The 26,699-nt window shown below is 34.5% G+C and overlaps 1 protein-coding gene across 9 annotated transcripts in view; it reads right to left on the bottom strand.

Moving 5' to 3' along the window:
• The window catches only part of Hk (potassium voltage-gated channel subfamily A regulatory beta subunit hyperkinetic), a 708,165-nt gene that overhangs the window by 231,110 nt on the left and 450,356 nt on the right, over positions 1-26,699 (bottom strand). The gene's annotated exons all lie outside the window — the stretch shown is intronic.

Here is a 26,699-nt window from a genome sequence, read left to right as displayed (position 1 = left end):
GGGCCATAATCATATTAAGATTTGAACATTAACATTTACATATGTTTCTACAGCAATATGATGTGACGATTTAATTTCAACTTACAGTGTATTGTTTCAATATAATTTATGTGAAAATTTACAATGGATACTAAACATGAACATTCTGCTTTTCTGTTTATGGTTAGGACAAAAATAGAATTTAACCATTTCGTTAAGTACGATTTTAACCTATAGTGTACTGAAAACCAAATGCTTCAGCGCTACCAATAGTATGCATGAAGACCATTTTTAAAGTAATATTTTACAATAGTAATATGAAACAAAATTTTTAAAGTAATATTTTGTATTATGGAAGGTATTATGTCTTGGAATACCCTTATAGTGACTAACGTGATTTACAATCCTCATCTCCCTCTTTATCTTTCTTCCACATATATTTGTCAAGCGAGCGTAGCCTAGTGGTTAGCGTTCTTTCTTAGTTTCCCGGAAATTTCGAGTCGAATCCAGTGGCCAGTCACCCTGACTGGAGTTTTCCAAGGTTTTCCTCAGTTCCATCAGGCAAATACTGAAATTATACCTTTAAATATGCTCCCTGGCCGATTTCCTTTATTTTCTTCCAAATTGTCTTTGCTATATTGTATTGTTAATAATTACAGGCAGGGGTGTAGCAACGGAAGAAAGGCGAATTGAGGGCCTCAAAACGATCTCCTGACCTCGGAATGGATTTCATTTTTTATATGTTAATTAAACTTATTTAATACTTACAGCAAATGAAAACTCATTATGATAGAATGATAAGGTTCTTTTTTAAAAAAGTAAACAATTATCTGGATGGGACAAAATACAAATATGGTTCCCAACCAGAATATATATAAAGGTAACCAAGAAAGTTCTGTCACTTTTTCACCCACCACCTTCGAACATCGATTCACCTAAGACATACTTGGATAATTCAAAATATTCCACATCGGCATCGACGATCTTCTGCCAACGTTCTGGAAGACCATGGATTCCATCGCGGTACAACTTAATGGGCCGTGAAACGAAGAAGGTATCAAGTGCAGTTTGCACTTTTATTAGGGATTTGAACTGGCCTCCTCTAAGGTAATTGTCCAAGGAATGGAACAGGTTATAATCGGACGGTGCAACGGCCGGAGGTATGGTTGATGCAATAGTGTTTTCCACCAAGGCGTAGAATGGTGTCCCGGGTCATCCAAGACACGTGGAGCTTAGCATTGGGAGGGCCAATTGAACACAGAACTTTCTTCGTTATTTTATTTATTGAATAGTTAGAACATTGTTTGAAGAGAGAGACATTCTCTTTTACAACAAAATACTTTGGTTTGTGTAATATTTACCTGTACCTTGGGCAGAAAGTACTCATACATATGCACTATACTTAGTAGAATGTTCATTTTTATATTAACAAAAGAAGATTGTTTTTAATATATGTAAGTGATTATTATGGGATAGTTGATGATATGAACATGTTTTATGGTTAACTAGTCAGTGAGTTTGTGTACTTAACAGTTTTAAGAAAAGGATATTATAAGTTATATCAAATAATAAACCAGTTTAACAGCGTTTATAGACGTTGTCAGTTTTATTAAAAAGGTGAGATTAATGGTATTTAAATATCGAAACTAATAATTTTTATGCCAAAGAATTACTACCACTTCGGATTTTTATCCCAGCAAACGAACCAGGTTTACGACTATCTTTTGATAAGTCGTTATAAAAATTTGGTTTACCTCACCCAGGACTTTGTAAATTCAATTCCCGAAGAAGAGTAAGGCTGAATTTACTTTCATATTACAGTTAATGAATACGAACTTAACAATATTGCGAAGTGGTAAAGTAATCATAAGAAAAATGGACAACGAAACAATGCAGCAGGAATCAAACACTAGTGACAGCGATGAGACTAGTGTAACACCAGGATTGGCATCGGAAGATATCTTGTTAGCTTTACAGCGACAAATAATGCAGATGTCTACCGAGATAAAGCAGACCATGGAACAGAAATTCAACGAATCTAACAAGACCATGGAACAGAAATTCAACGAATCTAACAAGACCATGGAACAGAAATTCAACGAATCTAACAAGACCATGGAACATAAGATAGAACAGAAGTTTGACGAAGCTAACAAGCAATATGAAGAATTAAATAGACGGATAGAACAGAAATCCGACGAAACGAAACAGACAATTGTCCAGGTGGTGAACGACATTTCCTCACAGTTCGAGGAAATGTTAAAAAGGATATCCGATGATTGTCAAGAAAAGCACAATCAACAAAACCAAGAAATTAGTGCTGTAAAAAAAGATTTAGAAGTAATAGAATCTTCCATTAAACAGCAAAAGATCCAGGTCAGCAACAACTCTAATAACATACGTGTAAATACACAGTTGTTAGCTACTATTCAGGAAGAGATTAGAACGTTACAGGCTAAAGACAACATTTTCCGTAATAACTTGGGTAGTGATCGCTTTGAGTTGCCCCACTCACCAGAGATGAACTCGCCTTCGCCCGGATCTGATGAGGATATTATACTAGAAGAAAGTTGTCCGAAGAGCACTGATGAGCGAAACATAGATGGTGTCATGACACAGCACGTCACGGATAGGAACAATCACTCAACAAGAACAAGGAATGAGAAAAAGAAGGTAAAATTAAGTGTTAAAATGAGTGAAATCAGAGCTATGAGCAAATTCAGTGGTAAGTGTAATGAGAATGCTACTTCTTTCTTAGAGAAATTCCAAGACGAATGTAATATAATGTCTATCGACCGATCACAATATATGAAATTAATACCCCATGTATTACTCCCACCTTGTTCCTTATGGTTTAAAGCAATACGTGATCACATTAGTACCTATGAGGAATTCAAAGCGGCATTGATCGCAAATTATGAAAATGACTTTTTGCTGGCAAATAGAGATGCCACCCTTAGAAATCAACACTTCAATCCTCGATTGCACAAATCTCTTGTAGAGTTTGTTGTAAATGTCTACAACGACTTAAAGGTCGTTAATCCTTTGCAATCGGAATCGAGAATAATAGCATCGGTCGAAATTTGCTTCCATTTAAACTGCAACAGATCTTATTTTCCACACAGTGTATGAGTTTCAGCCATTTTGTTGATGCTTGTCCAATGCTACGAAACTCAATACCATGCCATGAACCCACAATCAGGAATGGGTAAAAATAAGAATAATTCAGATCATTTGGTGCCTGTTCGGAATTTAAATATTCGGAGTGTGAATAATACAGGACCTAACCTAAGCCGAGTATACTCTAGCAATCCAAATGAGCAAAATAGACAAGGTTATGTAGGGAATCCGCTTAACCTAACTAATCATGGTAATTATGATGTCAGATCACTCAACAGCAGTAGATATAAAAATAATCGAAGTACTGAGCGAAATTCCAGAAATGCAGCGAACTACGTGGATAGACGTAATTGGAGATCAAGAGATGGGACTTCATACCAAAGTCAGAATCACGATGAAAGACATGTACAACACAATGTAGAACCTAATCATGATAGCGCAGTACAGTGTACTTTATTAGAACCGTATGCAAGTTCGAATGTAACCTGATTACCGTTACTGAAATTAGGTTAAATTCATGTTAGTTGTAGATTCTTGTAAATTTTCATTTAAGTTTATGTGTTAATATCAATAATGAAAACGATTCTTAAAAATACTTGAAATGCTTAAATAGAGTTTTAGGTAGACTGGAAAATTAATTTTCAAATGATTTTTTATTCTTTCTTGTTAATATGAGGAATTATAATTCGATTTATAATTAATTAAAAGCAAAGATTATTTATATTAGATTGATTTATGTTGAAAACTTAATTGTCAAAGAGTACGTTAAAAGGAAGCTCTATTCTATAAAATCAATTATCCAACGACTACCTTGAAAGAAATTCTTCTTTATTATAACATCTTAGTGCTACTATGTATACCTTTAAATGCAACATCCGACTTATTTGTTATTTAATGCGCCCGTAAAGATTAATATTATTTGTAACCCACGTTTGTCCTTTACATTTTTCGAAATCGCACCCGTCGACGATTAATTAAATAAGCGACGATATTTTAATAAGGAAATATATTAATAATATAGTGGATAATAATAAAATAAATATAATTAATGTAATTAAAGATAAATATTGATGAAATGAAAGAATTGTTATGAATGTATTTATATATATATATATATATATATGTATATGTGAAATATAATGAATAGATATACAAGGTGCGATCAAAATATGATGGACATATATAATATAAGAACACTAATGTAAACGGACCAGTGGTTCTTGAAGATAAAAGCCAAGCCTACTCATGACTTTTATATTCAGTCCCTTTGTCGAGCGACATTTTTATACAACAAAATACTTTGGTTTGTGTAATATTTACCTGTACCTTGGGCAGAAAGTACTCATACATATGCACTATACTTAGTAGAATGTTCATTTTTATATTAACAAAAGAAGATTGTTTTTAATATATGTAAGTGATTATTATGGGATAGTTGATGATATGAACATGTTTTATGGTTAACTAGTCAGTGAGTTTGTGTACTTAACAGTTTTAAGAAAAGGATATTATAAGTTATATCAAATAATAAACCAGTTTAACAGCGTTTATAGACGTTGTCAGTTTTATTAAAAAGGTGAGATTAATGGTATTTAAATATCGAAACTAATAATTTTTATGCCAAAGAATTACTACCACTTCGGATTTTTATCCCAGCAAACGAACCAGGTTTACGACTATCTTTTGATAAGTCGTTATACTTTTTAGGCACTTGTAAAATGCACTTTGCAAACACCTTGTTATAAATAACAAAATAAGTTCACCTTTCCGCTGCCATTTCCCATTGGAACAGTTCTTTTTTATCCTTCAGTTTCAATATAACCCTCTTCTTCTACTTCTTCTCCTAATCTTTTACAAAATAAAGCAAGGTTTAGTTGTAGTAAACAAAGAACATATGGATTTCATTGTTTTCGAAGAGCGGATGTTTGACAACATTGGCTGACAAGTGATTCAAAAAAGAAGGATTACGTAAAGATCGTTTGGAAGTCTAGAAATAAACACTTGGACTGAGCTAGGCTCACGGACTACGTTTTCTTCTTTTTCTCCCCAGGCATAACAACAATAGTCGAACAGTTTCTGTCTACTGGCGGTTGGTGTATTTAGCTGATAGACCTTCTCTCAGACAGTACTTTGCTTGGCTTGCTGCGAGGAAATACCATTTCTTTCATCCAAAAATTATGTAACTTTCGTATTAGATAACTTTTAACAGTTGTAATATGTAACAAAGCTACGTCTGTAGTTTCTTTTAGATTGACATACCAGCTACCTACGTAAAGATTTTTTTTACAGATATCTTGCTATAAGACAAGGTACGACTTAAAACAAATGACAATGCCTCATGCATTCTAAAAAATTGCTGATTATTCTACACGACATGAACCATGTAATTTTCATTGAATGCTTGTCAACATAACATGAAAAAGATGTTCAGAATATTATTTTGAAATATATAAACCGTCTTTTAAAAAGGCACTAGAAGCAGAAAATAATTAACTACTGTTATATTGACTATAAAAAGCACTCTAAAGTAGAAAATAATAATAATAACAATAAATCTGATAATAGCAGAAAAATAATAATAGGGGCCCATAAAGTACTTGAACAGGGAAAATTGGGAGAATGTCGGGAAAATTCCCTCCAGAAATCTCTCCCATCAACTTTGGGCTCTCCTACAGTAAATATGAGGAAAAAGCTTGTATACCAATACACGCTTTCCCCTCATATCTATTCTGTCTATCAATATAAAACTTGGTATACACATTTCTTATCACCTATAGAATTTTTCGAGATAAACTTGTATTGTATGCTTGTACCCACTCCAGAGGAGCCCAAAGTTGATGAGGGGATTTCTGGAGGGAATTTTCCCGACATTCACCCAATTTTCCCTGTTCAAGTACGATATGGGCCCTAATACATAGCACCTCTGGAAAGCTTGTTTTATGTTAAAGAGAATGAACTATAAACCATGAATTTCCAATGGACAGTGTTGGTGCAACAGCTATGTCACTGCGAATCTACGATTTTCTTTATACTAACAAGGTTAGTGGGCCTCAGGGACTTACTTTTTTCTCTATAGCACCTAATTTTTTTTGCATGAACATATCCTTCTTATGTTTATCGAATGGACTAGGTTTGATTCGGATGTCCGGATGACACGTTCATGTTCGTTCCAAGTAAAAAGATGTTTCATAACCCCTTTGGCATACGCAACCCACCTTACTATCATGAATATCTGGTTGGCGCATCATCAGGCGTTGCAGGAAGTATTTGATTTACTACTAAAAAACTTCATTATTATTTAATTTGTGTAAGAAGCTTCTTAGGGAATAATTTATTCCATTAGTGAAAACCGCATCGAAATGTGACCAACAATCCTTGATGTAATCACGTACATACTGTACATGCAAGTCAAACGGAGAAACTCTTTTTTTTTTTTTTACAGTTTCTCAAAAAATTCCGACACTTATGCGTAGCATTATTCGTAAGTGTAAAAATAACCGTGCACCCAGGTATTTCCAGAGTTAATATCACCAAGGTTAAACTTTTGTCTCTAAATTAAGACTACTAGACTAAAGATGAGAGGTGTAACAAACAATTTCAGTGAAAAATCAAATATCTTTTGTTTTTATGTATATATAGCAAAGAAACCAATTAAAACTTTTGATGATTTTGTTTTTTCATAATTTCAATGCAAATCTAATAGTCAGGAAGAACCCTCTAATTAGTTCAAGAAGATTGGAAGGAGTTTTTGATATTTATGCGGAAAGGCAAGCGTGTAAACCGCAATCTATATTGATTCATTCCCCCCCCCCCCTTTCCCTCTCAACCTCAGCTTTGTTTAGTTTAATCGATAATAATCAATGAACGTCTTCCCTAACACAATGAAGGTCTTGTTTGCTGGTAGCTTGTTAAGACAGAAGCTCTTCGTCTGTAACTTTTGGTTTCCTGGTCTTTCACTTGTCGTGTTCTGTGTATTAAGCAAATATACCGTTTGAAAAAAGAAACGTCTCTGTCTTGCTCTGTTACTAACTCAAGACAAGTCGTCACCGTTTAATAGTTTATGTGGTGTTTACATTCAAGTTTCCTTCATTATTAATAGTTGATTTAAGTTTTGTTAAAGGAGCTACAGTAGCCGGTTGGTTAGGACTTTTAAAATACCGTCGTGCAGGAATGAGGCTATTCGAGACGTGAACCTACAACTTAACGTGGAATTCGAACCACATGAACTTCCACCGGGAATCTTTGAAATGAAATTTTTTCAGCTTAACGTTCCACGATTATGCTCATTAGCCTAATGGAGAAGGATGATTAAGGCAAGTGAATGATAATGGAAGAATTGGTGGAATGAGAATGTAGAAAGAAACGGAAGTACCTTGAGAAAATCTACGGACACGATGTTGTCCACCACAAATTCACTTGGCCGGGATCGAACGAGGAATCCCAACAGAAGAGAGGTAAGCGCTCTACCACTGAACCTCTGTGCCCCCCGTTCAACCGGGAATCGAAGCCGGGTCTCCCAAACCATGTAGATACAAAGACGTTCAATCCTAAGTAGTATAATCGGTAAGGTTTATTACATATCAACTGTGCAGCCTGACTCTGATTTTTTTTTAACCGAGTGATCTAAGCTGTTTTTGAGTTTCACGGAAGAGTAAGGGCGTTTTTAACTGTCTTTTGAAATACGTATTAGCAGAAATGATTTCAGAGATGCCCAGAGGGGAAAAATTCACCCTTCCTGAGTTACGAAAAATTACCCATCCTGTCGGGGCATTTCTCCGATTGTTCTCAACTTTGGTAACAAGAATTTTCGCAATACTAATTTCACCTTCCATTTATTGAAATTCACCTTGGAGAAAATCTAAAATCATCACAGTGTTTATGTCTTGTTGTTTCAAGATTTAAAAAAAAAAAAGAAAAATAAGACAGAGAACAGTAACGAAGAAAATTATAAAGTAGTTAGGACTCAAATAACTGAAGATGGTTCGGTGCATGTTACCTTAAAAAGAAGGCCCTAGTGGAGAATGCCATTTTTTAAATTTTATCCTGCATCTAATGCAACTTAAGGCTACATATCACTTCAAAGGCATGAGTTTAACAAAGACGGTTGATACACCGTGGCCTCCTAAGGGCTGTGAAACCAGGAGTTTACTTTATTATTATGTATATATAATTTTTAAAATGTATCATTATTTGTAGTTTGGATATCAAATAGGTTATTTTGGATATGTGTTGAGTTCTGAATATATGATGTATATCATATGCCAGGCTGCTCACTGGATGGAATAAGGATGCCCATGCCATGTGTGATCTGCGACTCCGATGATTTCTCTCCATTGCAAAGTGCGATTAAGTGCCACAGGCTCCCTTTGACCTCATGTAAATCTGGAACTTCATAGCCTTCTTAAATGTTCGTTGTAATAATTTCAATCTTCCTTTCAAAGAGAAGGAAACCATGAAAACAAATGAGATTAACAAATGGATAAATGAAGAAAGGAAAAGGAAAACGTCAATAAATATAGAAATATAATTTTAAGCACTAAAAACTTCATCCATCTTTTCTCTAACAATACCTTAACGTGATATTTGAACCACAGATACCGTACTACCACTTGGAATTGAACCAAGATCTCTCGCTCAATAAGCGAGATCGTAAAAAAATTAGCAATAGATTCTAGAAAGCTTTAATCTTCAAATATAATGGCAATTGATTTCAGAATAAATAGCCTAATTAATGTGATTCACTTCTGATCGCAGGAAATCCAAAGATACTTTCACACTGTGCAATTTCAATAAATTTAGGAGAGGCAGAAGATACGATACTGTGTTCTAATTTAATTAAACACGAGAATAGTCACTCAACTGTTATTAATTTCATTAAGCTAATGGATGATATGGAAGTTACTTTTCATTAAGGAATATGTGATTGTTACATAAGAAGACAAACAAATTTACTTCAGTTACTCGTACTGCCTTACTGGGCTTTCCAATCAGCCAACAGTTACGTAGCTATCCAGGGATTGACAATTTATATTAATACTGTACATGTCTTCGTGATCGAGTATTGAATGGAACTTCCTGTCTAAAATATTAAGAGGCCTAATCACTGCGAAATTAAAATACCGCTAATTTTACAGAAATTATATAATACCTTCCAATAGATAAAAGATAATCGAAATATGGAACAAGAGCGTCCTAGACAATATTTTGCATGAGGTACCGATATCACGAGGCACCTAGTAGCTTTCCGTTTGCAACCACTTAGAAACGCGAAAATAAATGCCGATATTCTAAATGGCTGGAAATCGAAAGGAGATAAGTGAGTCGTGATAACAGTATCTCATGTAAAATAGTATTGTGTAACGAGATCTTGTTCCACTTTTAGGTTCTCTTTTATCTATCTGAAGATATCCCATATTTACTGTAAAATTAGCGGTATTTTAATTTCGCCGTGATAGGCTATCCTACATTTTCTTTAATGTTTACATATTGCAGTTAAGGAGACTAACAGCAATGGGGGGGGGGATAATGTATTGCTGTTACAAACAGAAATGAAATCTTTCAGTTTTATGTCGCATGATTATGTCGTGTAGGCTAAAGGAGATGGTGATGATGATAAATTAATCGAATGGTGGAACGAAAACAAGTGGGAGAAAATGGAAGAACCTCGAGAAAAACCCATGCTCACTGTGTTTGTCTATAACAAGCTGAGATCGAACCAGGGTCCCATGCACCAGATGTGAACGCTCTACTACTGAACCATCGTGGCCCCATGTTACAAACAGAATGCAAAGCTGTCTAAAACCAAATTTTATGCATCATACATAAAATGTTACTTTATTTTCTCGTCTGCAAACGTGTGGTGAACGTCATCATGTGACAAAACTTAAGTTCGTGTGAAGTCATATTGCTTTTTGTTCCTCCATATTTTATCTTCTACCATACTTTCTTATTAAGTCCCTTATGATATAGTAAAGGAATGACACTGTTTCAATCAGTTTTACTTCCACTTCTCAATTACGTCTAAAATTGATTCTTTCATCTCCTGATACTTTCTCATTTGTTTTTAATTAGACTCAACTAATGTTCTCTATTCTTCTCCACAACCACATTTCAAAAACTTCCAGTGTTTAGTCATCATTCGTAGCTCAATTGCTTTGTCCCAATCGAAAATTATGTAGATTAACCCAATTGCACAGAAATGATTGTGTGTTCCGAGGCTAGAAGGGATAGTTATGATGGTAATAAATGAAATGCTAGAGTGAAGGAAGCGGGAGGACATGGGAGAATTCCAAGAATACATACTAACATGGTATTTGTCCACCATAAAGCTCACTTGGCAAAAGCTGGAATCGAAGCAGAGAGCTCGCAGACCAAAGAGGAGCGCTTTACCACTGAGCCGCTACACCCCCAATTCTTATCGTAAATGAGATCTAGGGAAGTCAAAACGTACTTAAATTGCTTTCTGCAACCAGAAAGTATAGGTACTTTTACTTTATAATCACGAAAAGTGTTGCCATCCTCTCGAAATGATTTTTTAAAGCTACTAAATAAATGTATGGATAGTAACTCTAAAGTCAGTTGGGGCACGGTGGCTCAGTGGGAGACTAATCACGTCTGGCACAAAGGATCACTGTTTCAATCTCATGTCACGTGAATTTTGTGGTGTACAACATCATGTCTGTGGGTTTACTCAGTTTTCCCTTTTCCTCCAACACTCTCATTCTACAAATACTTTCATAATCATTATACAAATAATTATCCGCCTCCTTTAGAATAAAGTGCATAATTATGGAGTATAAAACGAGAAATTTCATTTTCTAAAGGCAATTCTCTTTTTTTATTTAGAATTGTCTTTTAAATGCGTCTTCCAGCACAGTAAGACCTAATATTTAGTTATTTCGCTTTTATGCACTGTAAACCGCCCCCATTTCAGGAAAATCATTTGGATCACTTTAAATAAAACAAACCACAAAGAATTAATTCTTTCAGTAGAATATTTGGAATATTATGTGGTCGATCACGAAACCTCCATAATATATCCGTATACTTCAGATTGATTATTATGCAACCAATTCGCTACTAAGGGCTGTGGCAAACATCTTGCCATTTCAGCTAAACGAATAAAAGGCAAGCTCTGGCGTGACGTTGTCAAGTGGTAAAGGGGTGTGGCTATGTTTAAGCACACGAACTATAGAGCGATCAGGTGACAGGGGATAGACGTAGGATGTGTACAAAATAAACGTGGCAATACCGCTGGCCTCTTATTTGCTAGCAGCATTTAAAGGGAACTTGGAGTGCTGCCTTCAAATGCCAAGATGTTTGTCATGCCGTTTAGGTTACTGCGGTCCAAATAACATATAAGCATTTGTACATTTTGAGAATAACATATATATATCTATATATCTATATATCTATATCTATCTATCTATCTATCTATCTATATATATATATATATATATATATATATATATATATATATATATCCTAATGTATCTCAGTAACATAACGTATCACACAGGACCAGTCAGTATGTTTATTTATGTAATGTAATAGCTGGGAGGAACACGGAAAAAAACAATTTATTTATTAGTGAAACAGATAATTTTGCTTTCAAATGGGTAAAATTTCCGTTCGCTCCCCTTGTTTCTTTTTTTTTCATTCACTAATTTGTAAAACTGACTATTGTACACCCCAAGCAAATTTAGGGAAATGTTACATAAAAATGGTTATATATATATATATATATATATATATATATATATATATATATATATATATATATATATATATATATATATATATATATATACATATATACATATATAAAAGTTCAACTACAGAAAAAACTGTCTGTTAAACGAATTATTGGTTCAGATCGATACAATAATCCACGACTACCATTTTTAACCAAATGAAACAGAATTATGTACCGTACAACAACAAACAACAACATAAAATGCATACAATATTTGAAAACGACAGCAAAAATTAAAATTGTAAAAAGTCTTGTAATAAAATATGTGTTTTTTTGTTACATTTCTGTCGTGGTGCATAGATTTTAAGTTACATTCTTCCGCTTATCTATCTATCTATATATTATATATATGTATCTATATTTATCTATATATTATATCTTATGTATTATATAAGTATATAATACATGATAGTATACTAAAGTGAGATAAAAAACGGATGAACTACAGAATTGATTATTACATATTTACAATTATTGTATAACTCTTCCAAACTGTGCACAAGTATGGGAAACCGTATAGAGTAGCGATGTCCGTCCTTGTGTCTAACTGTCAACACGAATCAGAGCAAAAAAAAAAAGAAAAAAAAGAAAAAAAATGGTTCGAGATAGCGCATAAATATAGAAATACTAGGATAGAAAAATAGTACAGGTGACTAGCTTACGATATCTGGAAAGTATTATTTGTGATGATATGAAGTGCGAATGTGAAATAAAAGCAAGGGTAGCAATGGCGAAATAAGCCTTTAGGAGGAAGAAAAGTCTGTTTTGTGGGACCTTGAATAAAGAGTTGAGAAAAAGACTCATAAAATGCTTCGTGTGGAGTGTTGTACTATATGGGCCAGAAGCATAGACGTTACGGAAAAACGAAATACAAATGCAAGCTTTGGAAATGTGGGTGTGGAGGAGAATGGACATAATTAGTTATCCAGAGAAGAGAGCGAATGAGAGGGTGTTAGGAATGGTAAGTTGAGAAAAGAACAGTTTTAGATGTAATTGGGAAGAGGAACAGAAACTGGTCCGGACATTGCCTAAGAAGAAATTGTATCATGAGAGACGTCCTAGAGGGTATGGTGGAAGGAAAGAGAGGGAGGGGACAAAGACGACTACAATTGATGAACGATATCAAAACAGAAAATTCTTTTGTGAAGACGAAGAAGTTAGTGAAAGATTGTGGATGATGGAAAATTCTCGGTTGCGGTAAGTGACTTACCAATAATGGCAGAATACTATTATGATGATGATGACGGTGATAATGATAAGGATTTATCGATCTAAGAAAACATAGCTCCACTCTTGTCTCTCTATTGGAAATGGAAGTGGCAGAAATTTTTTACAATTTCTGGTTTTAATGTTAGGACCCCAAAGATCCCCGAGATATGGATTTTTGATCTAAATAAATGAACTCATAGAAGAATTATCTCCATCTCTGTTCTAATTCCTCCAATTAAAACCGTAAATACTAGGAACACTCCCATTTCCGGTTTAAATATTGATCGCCATCGATCGCCAAAAACGGTAAATAGATAGGATTAGTGGATAGATTCCGTCTTATCCATTTTCATATTACGTAAGTTTGGAGTGAAAAGAGTGAATTTTATTTACGTCAACAGTAGCGTATCTGGATTAATTGTAATCACACACTGAGAGCAAAGATTGACACCATTGTTGATTCTGTTTAAATTTTTGATGTACTCTAGTAATACGATCGAACTTCCTAGTGGCTGAGCGGTTAACGTACGCACCTTTCGAATGGGAGACCCGGGTTCGATTCCGGGCGGGAGCTCATGTAGTTCGGATTTCACGTTAAGCTGTAGATCCACGTCTCATATATCCTCGCTGCCGAAAGGGACGCTAAACTAAAAGTTAAATTAAGTATTCAGATCAAATGAAATAATCATTGAAAATGTAGCTAATACATCAATCAATACATTAGGACGCCAGGATAACTAATTTTCGCTTTATAATTAACGCCTTAATTTAAAATGTTTGCTTAGCCTGCACTATTCTCGAAAAAGACGTAAGTTTGAGAATAAGAATGGCGCAGACCAAACAAGCATTCATTAGGAAAATAAGACTGCTAACACCAAGAAATGTGTCGTTGGACATTCAAAAACGATTTATTAAGACTCTAGTATGAAGCGTGGCGTTTAACGGATCAAAGACGTGCACATTGAGAAAAGCTGAAATATCCAAGCTTGAAGCATTTGACATGTGATATTGACGCAGAATACAGAGCATATCATGGATCGAAAGGAAAAGGAATGAAGACGTACTAAAAGAAGCTAATGAAGGACTACAGATCATTAAGATGGTAGGAAAAAGAAGAAACAGCATGCTTGGCTATCTTTCACCGTGTATTCGGTACTCTGATTGGCTCACCGTGTTAATAGAGGTAAAGACAGAAGGAAAACCAGAAGAGGAAGATTAAGGATAGAATATCAAGATGCAGCTACAAAAAAGAGACCTTATCAAAGTATAAAACAGCTCTCCCAAGAGAGAGAGAGAGAGCTTTCAAAATTTCCATGTTGCTCACCAACCAATGGTTGAAGAGAGAAAGAAGAAGAACTCCTTGTTTATTTGTAAAAGTTTCAAGACTGTAATTAAATAAATTATACTTCAAACCATCCAGTTTGTGTATTTTTAAATATTGCACCCTACCTTAACCCAGGAGATCACTAATGTATAATCACCAATCAATGTGCAAAAGAAAACACAACTGAAAGATGCAAAATTGTTTGGATCTTTAGTATGGAATTAGCGCCATAAGTATATGTATCACTGACATACGTTCACCGTTGTAATACATTTCTCGGATCTCGAATTCCAACGCATTTTGTTTCAACGCGATAGCAGAAAGACCGCATTTAGCAGAATCTCGAGTGGCGTGTGTATGTGTCGCAAACCATGGATCCATCTGGTCAAATCAGGATTAACGCGAGTGCATTGGCATGTTGAGATGTAGCTGTTTGTTTGCACAGAGATTAATAATACATCAAAGGCTATGCGTATTTTCAACAATACATTCCACTGTCCTCTAACCCTCATCAATTTTGACACATACAAATACACACGTTTAAAAGTCACTCAATTTATTGGTGTTCTCCATATACAGAAGCGAGGTTGTTTGTTTTGGTTTTCAGAGTATAGGTGTAATCATGATGGCGGAACCTATAATAAGACCTGACTGAGTTCTGTGTGAAATTACTACAAACAGTATTGTTATTGGTGCGATATTGTGAATTGTAAAATTTTATATGTTTTTCCTTTAACTCGAATGGTTATCACGAGTGTCTATGTTGTTCAAAGTCCAGTGTTCGATTCCTGGGATTTACAAAATGTTTAGTATTTATCAAGCATAATCAGAAAATCAAAAAATCTTCTTTAGTGGCAAGCTTCAGTCTATAAGTCGTGAGACAACGACTAGAGAGTTTTGTTCTAAGCATACAACTTTTAACTAAAAGCTGTCTGGCCGGAAATACCCTCCTCAGATTGTAAGGTTAGTAATAATTGTTTACTTACTCTGGTGATTAACAGTCTTGCTTCGCAATCGGAAGGTTCCTGGATCGATTTTAGTTCTCAGTTCCACCAAGCAAATGTCGGCATGAAGCCTTTAAAAATAGGCTCTCACGAATTCCCTTTCACATTGTTGTGTTCCTTTTCAGCGCTGAAGGTATAATCGACATGATTTACTGAGTATAGTGGGAACCGAACCAGTACCGGAAATCGATGGAGTGAAACGACATCTAACATATACTACCATTCATACACCCAAATCGATGCATAACTTGTAGAAATATCATATATGCTTAAGAGGATTACAGAAATCAATGAAGTGAATCGACGCATAACCATAGGCAACCATTCCTACAACCAAGTTCGTGAATGTTGCATAACTTCATAGAATATAAAGCATGTATGTATAACGGCAGAGAAATCGATTCGTTGAACCGACTCAACCATAGATAACCGATCATACACCTAAGTTTGTGAGTATTGTACAACTTTTAGGAATAATATGCTTAACAGAATCATAGAAATCAATGGAGTGAATCGACTCATAACCATTTACAGACACAACTTTTTGAGTATTGCATAACTTCTAGGAATAATATGTTGAACATAAACATAGAAATATACGGAATAAACAGGCGCCTACCAATATGCAACCATTCATACACTAAGATTGTGAGTGTTGTATAACTTATAACAGTGGTTCTCAAGTTAATTTCTGTTGAGTTGAATTGATTTTGAGTTTAACTTCCCGTTCAGCAGCGAGGCTATATGAGACGTAGACCTACTGATTAGCGTGGGATCCGAACCACATGAGCTCCCGCCGTCAAGTTAATTCCTATCACGACCCCCATTTTATCACATCTTGCCAGCGAACCCTAATCATTTCTGTTGTTTAATAAGCTTGTGGACCCCCATTTTATCACATCTCGCCAGCGACCTCCTATCCATTTCTGGTGTGTAATAAGCTTGTGTGGGTTTTTTAATAATACCTATTTCGGAGATGTAACGATATCCGTCTATTTCTATAATAGTAGATTCCATTTCTTGTATTAGTGGACACAGTACCTTCCTTAAGAGCGAATGGATTAACACCAAATTTGGTCAGTTCATTCATATTACAAGTATTGAATCCCATCCGTCATACTGTTTCAAAATGTAGGAGGTTGGAAAATATTAAAACTTCATAGCTCTTTTAATTTGCATTCATATGATAAAAAATGAACTGAATTCTAATTTTTGTTAAAAAAAAAACTTGCACAGTTGTTAGAGAAGTTATTGAGTACTTTAAATGACTTAATAATGTGCGTCACGAAGATTGAATTGGACATTCCCGCACTAGTAAAATCACACCATGCTCAGGTGTCTCATTAGCTTTCAATTTTAAGTGTATTTAAATATGTAGGTTTTGTTGCATTTGTATTTTTCTGGTATTTCAATATGCAGTTGTCCCTAGTTTCATATCGTACCTCTTTCATTTAAATTGATTTTTAAACAAGAATGCACCTGTTGAAAATGTTTGTAGACATATGTTTTGTTGCTCTTAACAGTATGTATAAAAATAAATATGCCTATCAGAAAAAAATTCAAATAATGTTTAGAAATATGTTTCGATATTAGATTCTAATTATAGTTATCTCTTCCGCTTATCTTCGCAACCCCATGAAAACCCTTCCGACGTCCTTAAGGGTCGCGACCCTCAGGTTGAGAAACACTGACTTATAGTAATAAGTTGCTTAACAGGCTCATAAAAATACTAGATTGAGTGAAACTACGCCTAACCATAACCATCTATATACCAAAGTTGATGGGTGTTGCATATGTTATAAAAATAGTATGCTTACGAGGAGCATTGAAATCAATGAAATGAAATGACGCGTTATCATTCATAGACATTAGTTTGTGAGTGTTGCATGACTTACAGGAATAAAATGCTTGACAAGAGCATTCGTAAGATCTGTTTTCTCGGAATATTTAACAAGTTTATTACATAGACACATATATACATAGTCAGCCTTACAGAAGGCGACTACTTGCAAAGAATAGCGTATACTGAGGAACTTTCAAGTTAAGAAAGTTTAGCAGCTTCGGTCAAAGTTTGGGTTTGTGAGAAACTATGTAGTTACTATTATCATAGAAAATGACATCACAAAGTCTCCCTGTCAGACTAATCCGTTAATGTTACTCCTTCTTGGTAAATTAAATTACGGCCTAGGTGAACATCAACGTGCAACCATTTTGCCCGCAAATAGTGTGATTACTCAAGGCTGTGAATTATTACTGAAGATTATACGCGTACATCACTTTGCTTTCTCATGTCAACAACACGTTGACAACACAGGCATTTGTATATCTGTCAACGATGGCAAATTGAGTTATCATGATTGGATCGTTGGGACAAGATGATAATGATAGTATTATGTAAGAATGGTCGAAATTAAAAGTATTTTATTGTGTTGAATTATGTACATAAAAAAAGATATAATTTCAAATATTGTCATTGTAGTCAATGTGCTGTAATGTACCTAAGAATACTTCTAAGAATACTCATTTTATTTTTATCTTATCCCATTTTAATGTTATCGTGTTAGTACCACATATTCCTTTATCCTTTTTAAGTTTATACACTAAAATAACATGGAAGTCATGGTTTTACAGAATAATTTTGATCGAGAAGTTTATTTTACTGATACAAACTAAGAGTGTTTGCATTAATAATGTTTTTCATACATCAAATACAAAGTCCTAAAATCGGGGTGGCAAAATGTAAACTTATGTATACACCATATAATTAACACGAAGAAAATCCAGAAAGTTGCACATAAAAGCTTGTAAACAAGTTATCTACGTTATCCAGATCTCTTCAAAATGTAATGCGTTTCAAGCAAAAAATCTTGATACACAGAGTCGTCCAAACCTTTTTTTTTAAGATATTGAACACTAAGACATAGGAATTCCCGAATTAAGCTCATGTAAAACTGATCCCACGTTAAACTGTAGGTTCAATCAAGACCCATATAGCCTTGGTACTGAACGAATCATTAAACTCCAAATGAACCAACCAGCTAAGATATAGCTATGTTACTAACGCATCAATCGTCATACAATAACAAAAGTTGTTATATTTAACACCACTCACGTCAGAGATAAATTGTGGAGGAAGAGTAGAGAACCATTTTCTTCGAAAATACAACAAATTTCATCCCTATGACGATCAGCTCTGGACTCATTATATGGTGAAGCAACAACAAATGGATTGGTGAAGCAACAACAAAATCTCTCTCCTGATGAATTCCGAGCTGAACATATAAGATTTTTACACTAATTCCACGTGGAAACCGGTAGTTCTGCAGCCTGGCATTGTTAAGCGATCTAACACAACTAAACTGAAAATCTCAAGATCTATATTAACATTGTAGGATTGAACTCCGCTAAGGAGAAGGGTGTTATATATTGTTTCTTTACCTTCATCTCATTATCATAATTCGTTTCTCATCCTCTCTTTCAGCGTAAAACCAGAACTGTGAACACGTCAGTAACTTAAAATTAAAATAAACAAAACAAAAATTAAGCCACTTTCTTGTACTGCTTCATGTCCAATGTAGTTAACGTCCATGCTTTCTGTGCACTTCGCCTTCATTGGTGACGGTTATGGGCGGAAAATGGAGTCCGGAACCCTCCCCCCCCAAAGTCTATTTGGGCCTGCAGGTTCTGGATGTATTTGCTAGGATATCTAACAACGAATCACACTTGCTTGAGTGCCCCAAAAGTTAAACAGAAACCGTCGCCACTGATTGTTTCGGATAATATTAGAAGTATTTGCCTCAGATAAATCCTGAGTAATGCTTCGGCTAAGAGTAGCCGGCACTTTATGCCTAAAAGCTCCATTCAAAAAAAAAAAAAAGCTTATTTGCATTTCTAGTTTTAACAATACGAAAAATAAATGAAATTATATCTTTCAGTTTAACGTTCCACGTTTATACGCTTTAAGCTAGGGAAGACGAATTAAGGCAAGTAAATAATGATTGAAGAATTGGTGGAATGAGATTGTGGGAGGAAAGGGGCGTACCCCGAGAAAACCCACGGATAAGATATTCTTCGCCATAAAGTTGCTTGATCGGAGATCGAACCATGAACCCCACTGACCAGAAGTAATCTGTCTACCACTGAGCCGTTTTAACAATACGTATGTCAAATAAAACGAAGCGTTGGTTTTTGATATAACCATATTACACTAGCTACATTGGCTTCTAATGTAACTAATGATGGTAATCCTTGCTGTCTCGAAATATCAACACCAATTTATCGGGGGAAGTCCTTAATTTTCAACAAAGTACATATATATATATATATACACACACACTATGTTCACTTGAAAATTATGTTATATAAAATCGAGGAGAATTCATTCCCTCAATTTTGTTGATCCATTTCAATTTCAAGCAATTGAGATGATTGGAAATTATCGGAAAAAATACTATCATATTCAACTAAAATAATTTGTTTTTTTTAAAAACAAAAGTTATTATAGAATATTTATCTTAAATATGAAGGAGAAAGAAGGTAAGTGATTCCTCATGTCTGACTAACTTCCAATTCAAGTAGTGAGGAGGGCCGCGGTGGTTCAGTGCAAGAGCGTTCACCTCTAGTGCTTGGGGTCCCTGGTTCGATGGCACCTCGCGCCAAGTGGGCTTTGTGGTGGATAAACACCGTAGGTTTTCTCGGGGTTCTCCTGTTTCCTCCCACTTTCTTTGTTCCACCATTTCACTCATTTCTCATAATCACCTTTCTAATTTCCTTCAGCCTACGGACGTAAAACTCAAAAATTTCATTTAATTTCCTTTCAAGAAGTGGGGATTATTGCAAAACCATTGATAAACACATACACCTTATTGCGTCAAAATCTAATATATTTTTACGGAAGTTATCATAGAGTTGATTTGAGTTGATTTTGAGTTTAACGTCCCTTTTCAGCAGCGAGGCTATATAAGACGTGGACCTACTAATTAACGTTGAATCCGAACTACATGAGCTCCCGCCAGGAACCGAACCCGAGTCTCCCGCGCCAAAGGCGAGTACGCTAACCGCTTAGCCACGAAAGAGCTCGAAGTTATCATAGAATATATAATTTTAAACAAAGGGAGGTAGTAGTAGAATAAAAACACTGTCTCGTTCTTGATTGATTTTAAATCCAAGTAGTGAGGATAATTGTGAAGCCTGAAAAGATATGTGTCGTATTTCATAAAAATCTAATATTTTTACGAAAGATATTGTAGATCATAATTTTAATCAATGGCGAGGAGAAGGGTAATCCATCCTACATTAGGGATTATACTTCACTGCTCATTATTGATCGATTTTAAGCCCCAGCACTGTGAATAACTGTAAAGAATGCATAATAATCTACGAAAACTGAGCGAGGTTTATTGGAATTATCGTGGAGCTCTAAAGAGGTGAGGTGAGGTGAGGTGATTTCGAGTTTAACGTCCCGTTCAGCACCGAGGCTATATGAGACTTGGACCTACTGATTAACGTGGAATCCGAACCACATGAACTCCCGTGGAACTCTAAAGAATCCGGAAGAGAGTAAACTCGTTACTTTGTTCATTACTAATCTGAACCCCGCGCAGAGGGGATGATAGGAAAGCGTCAATGAATATATACACCATATTACACAAAAATCAAACTTTTTTTAAAACAAAAATTATCGTAGACCAGATTTTTTTTTTAATTGGTGGAAGGTAAATTCGCAGTTTCATTTTTGGTAGAAGTTAATTCCAAGAAGTGGGGATGATGAGAACGCTCTAGAAAAAAATTATACACTATGTTTTACCATATACGTCGTTTATATTTTAATATTGTCTTGCATGTATATACAATGTCCAAACTTAAAACATGGGTAGAGATTTTATCCCATTTCATTCTCTTAATCTTGATAGATTTCAGTCCCAAACAATAGGTTTATATCATCAAGGTCAAGGAAGACACATTCAAAAAGTGTCATCAAAATCGAATAAATTTTAGGCGAGCTATTGTGAAACGGACGGATGGACACGTGTGGACAAATGGACATACAGAGACACACAAATGCCGCTTTAGTTGAATAGTAGAAGCTTTACTATGCTCACTTCAACAAGGACATTGTGGCACAACATTCGACAGCAATTCATTGTAATTTTTATTTAAAAATCATGTGTATCTTTTATCTTATGTCTAGTAATCTTCGTTTTTGATTATGTGCAATAGTACAGTTAAGTTACTAAAACGGTCAATGAAATACACTTTTCAATTAAAATAATTCTAGTATTAGAACACGAATACATAATCATGGTGTAACAAAAAAATCTTAAATACCTATGTTCATTATAAGTAGTCCCCAATGCACATTCTAATATATAGGCTTGCAAGATAGGCCTCATGGGGTTGAAAAAATTAATGTATTTCTTGGATCAATGCTACCCTAATCAGCGATTCTGAAAAATAAATCTGTTTGAAAGTTTTTTTTTTAAAAAAAAAAAGACACTCCCACATTAATAGAAAAATGGTTGTGTTGACAGTAGCGTCGTTAAAACTATAGGAATTGTGAAATGAAAATTTAAAGCATTTTTGCCTGAATGTTTTGATGTCGATAGTTCTAGATCCTGTTTCTGCTGGAAACAGAAAATTTCTGTGTTGGTTCAGTATTGTGAAGTAATTACATAATTACTTGAACTATTTAATTGTACCGAACCACAATCGAGAAATTCCAGAAATAAACACATTAGAAAATGAGGCTCTTACCGCACTCCATTCGGTCAGCCATAGTCCCTTAAAATGCTGTAGTGTTAGGAATTATATTGAAAAAAAAATGTTTTTAAAAGTACTATGAGCGCAAAGAGTATTGTGTCACCGTTAAAAAACCACAACAATTTTCGGTTAATAGTGTACTTTATATATATATATATATATATATATATATATATATATATATATATATATATATATATATACAGTAAATAAATAAATAAATAAATAAAATTTTTGCAGCAAAATAAAGGCTGTCAGTTCTTATTAGCAACGAATGACATACCGGTAATTTTGACGCTACAAAATTTCATTTTTGATTTTCTCGAAAACTACGTATGGCAACTGTTTCTTTTCGTTCAACTAAGTGCTAAAAAAAATTATATCTTATGGCTCCCTCATATGGTTCAGATCCCACGTTAATCAGTAGGTCCTGTGTCATATAGCCTCGCTGCTGAAAGGAACATTAAACTCAAAATCAACTCAACTCTCTTTGGGGCTCAAAAATTCAAAAATTGGATACACATTTCCAAAATATAAGATTTAAAAAAAAACAATAAAATAAAATCTACATACAGCAGTTACTGTTTTGTGTTGTGTAGGCTTCTTTGAGGTAAGTAAGAGAGTACCTCCTTCTAACCTACTAGTTTGGTAATTTTTGTATATCCGGTGCCTACGTTACACATAAAATAATATTTTGTCACGTGCAAATAACTTTAGATATTAAGCCCATAAATTACTATAACTTATAGCAATATATTGAACACTAAAAAAAAGCGATAATTTGTCTTTGACAAAAGGACACCTGCAGATATAAAGGGCACCGGGGAATACGCTATAAGGAAAATCAAAGATAGCAACCAGGGCCTAGAGTTGAACGGTATTCACCAGGTTATGGCATATGCTGATGATGTAAATTTAATAGGTGATGATAGGAGAACAATAGAAATAAATGCAGAGATCTTATTAAACGCTTGCAGGGACATGGGTTTAGAAGTAAATGCAGAGAAAACTAAATACATGGAAGTGCGTCGGGACCGTAATACAGCAAATTATAGATGCGGTAAAATATTAAATAATACTTTTGATAAAGTGGATAGTTTCAAATATCTAGGATCAATATTAACAGAGGAAAATCATATTCACGGAGAAATTAAATGTCAACTAAAAGCAGGGAATTTGTGTTACTATTCGGTTCAAAATCTCTTGTCGTCGCGAATTCTGTCGAGGAATTTGAAGCTTAAAATATACAAAACGATAATCATGCCTGTTGTTTTGTATGACTGCGAAACATGGTCACTTACTCTGAGAGAAGAACATAGACTGAAAGTATTTGAGAACAAAATCCTGAGACGAATATTCGGACCCAAGAGGAACGGGAATGGGGAATGGCGGAAACTTCATAACTACATAATTTATAAGGTTTACTCAACATTGTTAGGGTCGTCAAGTCTAGGAGGCTTAGGTGGGCGGGTCATGTAGCTAGAAGGGAAGAAAGTAGAAACGCTTTCAAAGTCTTGACTGGAAGACCAATCGGAAAACGACCATTAGGAAGATCTAGGCGCAGATGGGAGGACAATATTATGATGGATCTCACAGAGATTGGAATAGAAAGTAGAAATTGGATGCAGTTAGCTAAGATAGAAGTCAGTGGAGAGCTTTTGTGAATGCGGCATTGAACCTCCGGGTTCCATAGGCCATAGAGTTGGTTAGTTAGCTAGTTATTATCTTCAACAGGTAGGGGCCTTATCAACCATAAAACCGGTTCTGGTTAGGTGTTATCTATATCGAATGATTGTGTCTTATTTTCAGACAATTGTTTCTTTTAACAGAAATTCAAATCTAAGAGTTAATTATTCTTTTAGGCTATATCTCGTGAATCGTACAATGCATAGAGTGACCCAAAAAGTAGGTATACAGTCCTGTATTGATCAAGTTAGACATTTTAGTTTATTAAGATAATTAGTTCTGTTCCAAGCTTGAAGTATGAGTGAAAAGAGAATAAGGACAAATAATAAAGAAACTAAGTCACTATCTGTATGAATAACAAAAAGTAAATTATATAAAATGCCAGGAGCCGGCCAATACGGGACTGTATACCTACTTTTGGGCCACCCTGTATTGTAACTCAACTAATGCTTTAAAGGAGAACAAAATAAGGGTATATTTTATCATGAGTTTCTTGCAAAGAAATTCGTTTGCCTTCATTTACTCGGGAATCATGCATAAGCTTTTTACCTTTACGCATATCATTTTGTTCCCCGTAATATTGTCTTATCAATTAATACACTGTATATCTCATCTTTGGATTCGTTAATCACTAAAATCAACTGTTAAAAGCAGTGCATTTTTTACAGTAATTGTACAGAGTGATTCAATAAAGCTTCCCACAATTTAAAGGCTAATGAAACAAAAAAGTATTACAGATAGAAATTTGATTATCCAAAAATATAAAATAGAATTGATAACAATTTATAATTAGTTTGTTGTGATTTGAATTACTCTATTCTCTTGTGTTTTGAAATGACACATCAACTGACAATTGTATTATTATGTATAATACCCAGTTATTATTATGTATAATACCCAATAACACCCCTCCCACTTCTTTACGGGTATGTGCTGTAGCGCTGTCTGTATTAGGGTAAGAGAACTGGTGATTCCTTCTGCTCACCAGTCTCCTGCCGATGTCAGTCAGCATTATGGTTTGGTCAGGATCTTATAGCACGTATATAGGCGAAATATTTTGTTTTTCAAAGCAGCAGTTCTGTGATTACGTGCAAAGAGCTTCTCCTTTAGTTTGCTATTCTACGTATTGAAAATATTCCTGATCGGAAGGCTAACTCGTAGTGGATCGGGAATTTCCGAAAAAACGAACTCAGTATTGAAAAAAAAAAAAAAAATCTAGCCGACCTAAAAGTGCTCGTCTGTCTGAGAATATAGTATTTACAAGCTGTAGCCTTTAGAAATTGTCTTCAAATTCTACTGTCAATTGTTTCAATTCAAATCAGAACAAAACCATTAGAAACTGTTTTCAGTATCAATTTATATTTTTCAATTAAACAAATTTCTACCTGGAATACGTCTTGTTTTATTAGCCTTTTAAATGTTGGACGTTTTATAGAGTCACCCTGTATAAGTAAGTGGTCGGTTCTACATTTAAAGAGTTCGTATTCTAACTGAAATTCGTTGTCTTATTTCAGTGTAAAACTGGACTGAAATATCAATTCAACTTGTCAAACATTTGTCAATAAATAAATAAATAAATATGATTGCACACATATAATAGGAATACAATAGTTTTTGTTATAATCTGTTATTCATTCCGAAGAATATATGTAACGTAAAATTCACAAAAGTTAACTTAAATTTTCAATATGTACGTAATTTAAGCAGTGGCGGTTCAAGAATGTAAAAACTGGGGACCAGCCAGACTCCAGACTATGATAAGTATATCATGAATTCACTATACACTTTCAAATATATATATATAATAGCTTAAATTATTTTCGTCACTCAAAAACTTGGAAACCTAGACTCCCCGGTCCCGGGCTAGAACCGCCAGTGAATTTAAGATGTCATACTGTTTTTTGTAGTTGCGTCGTATTAAAAAAATTGTGAATTGTTATAAAATATTAACAAATTTAAATTACAGCATTATCGCCTAAGCTAAAGTTCTAGAATAGTATTAGCGTGAAATGAAGAAAAACTAGACTAAGAATGAGTATTAGCGTGAAATGAAGAGAGAGTAGCGTAAAAATGAGTGTTAGCGTGAAATGAAGAGAAAGTAGCCTAAAATGAGTATTAGCGTGAAATGAAGAGAAAGTAGCCTAAAAATGAGTATTAGCGTGAAATGAAGAGAAAATAGCCTAAAAATGAGTATTAGCGTGAAATGAAGAGAAAGTAGCCTAAAATGAGTATTAGCGTGAAATGAAGAGAAAGTAGCCTAAAAATGAGTATTAGCGTGAAATGAAGAGAAAGTAGCCTAAATGAGTATTAGCGTGAAATGAAGAGAAAGTAGCCAAAAAATGAGTATTAGCGTGAAATGAAGAGAAAGTAGCCTAAAAATGAGTAATAGCGTGAAATGAAGAGAAAGTAGCCTAAAAATGAGTATTAGCGTGAAATGAAGAGAAAGTAGCCTAAAAATGAGTAATAGCGTGAAATGAAGAGAAAGTAGTCTAAAAATGAGTATTAGCGTGAAATGAAGAGAAAGTAGCCTAAAAATGAGACGTAATTAATATATCGCAATCTAATCAATAAATATTAATCTTAATCAACAAATCTCATCAAAGCTAAAGTTAGCAGACGGGATCTTTTATGCGGTTGTGTTTTCTTTTACAGGCCTTAAAAATTGATCCGGGTGTTGTTTATATTAAGGAAAATAGGAAAATCTCACCTTTTTGAGGGAGACTATACAGGCAACTGCTTATAAACTTCAAACTTCTTAAATTTTTACATTTATAAGTAATATTTCTTAAAAACTAGTAGATAATCGGTAATATTAAGATTGTTAGGATGTTCAATTTCCGAAAGGAAATACAACATGTCTAGC

The sequence above is a fragment of the Thermobia domestica genome, chromosome 13 (assembly GCF_964235325.1).
Source record: "Thermobia domestica chromosome 13, izTheDome1.hap1.1, whole genome shotgun sequence".
Classification (NCBI taxonomy): domain Eukaryota; kingdom Metazoa; phylum Arthropoda; class Insecta; order Zygentoma; family Lepismatidae; genus Thermobia; species Thermobia domestica.
Note: the sequence above shows the minus strand (reverse complement) of the source record. Positions and strands in the feature narration are given on the sequence as shown.